Source organism: Brassica oleracea, chromosome C6 (genome assembly GCF_000695525.1).
Source record: "Brassica oleracea var. oleracea cultivar TO1000 chromosome C6, BOL, whole genome shotgun sequence".
Classification (NCBI taxonomy): Eukaryota; Viridiplantae; Streptophyta; class Magnoliopsida; order Brassicales; family Brassicaceae; genus Brassica; species Brassica oleracea.
In genome coordinates this window covers 5,532,319-5,532,841 of record NC_027753.1, presented here as the reverse complement: position 1 = coordinate 5,532,841, position 523 = coordinate 5,532,319, and positions in this window count along the sequence as shown.

Below are 523 nucleotides of genomic sequence, written 5' to 3'. Positions count from 1 at the left end.
GGAGTGATGAGTGTTGCGGAGTTGGTTCGACAGCCCGGTCGTGACCAACTTCCCTATCTCACTCCGCATCCACATGGACGAGGTCAAACATGATAATTAAACTTATATTTTTTTCATTAAAATTTGATTCATTATTAATAATTTGTTCTTTTTATTAGGTTCAACCGATCCGGGAACGGGATCAGCGCATGGATCAACCGTATGATGTACTCGGCCCTCGACAAGGGACATCCGACTTTCACTGACTTCTCTACCGACAAGCAGCATCTGTGGTTTCGTCAGTTTGCGGTAAGTATTTTAATTTTTTACTTATATTTTTAATATTTAATATAAATTTTGTACTAATCGTGTTTTTTTTTCAGCAAGAATTCAACTGGAATTCTGATGATACGCTCTTTATCTATCTCCACTTCGTCCATAAAGTTATGGACAACTATGGGAAGCATATCCGCGAGTGGAAGAATAAGTGAAAAATCAACAAGGTTGTTTTTAATTTATTAAACAATTTTTTTATTTATTAAAT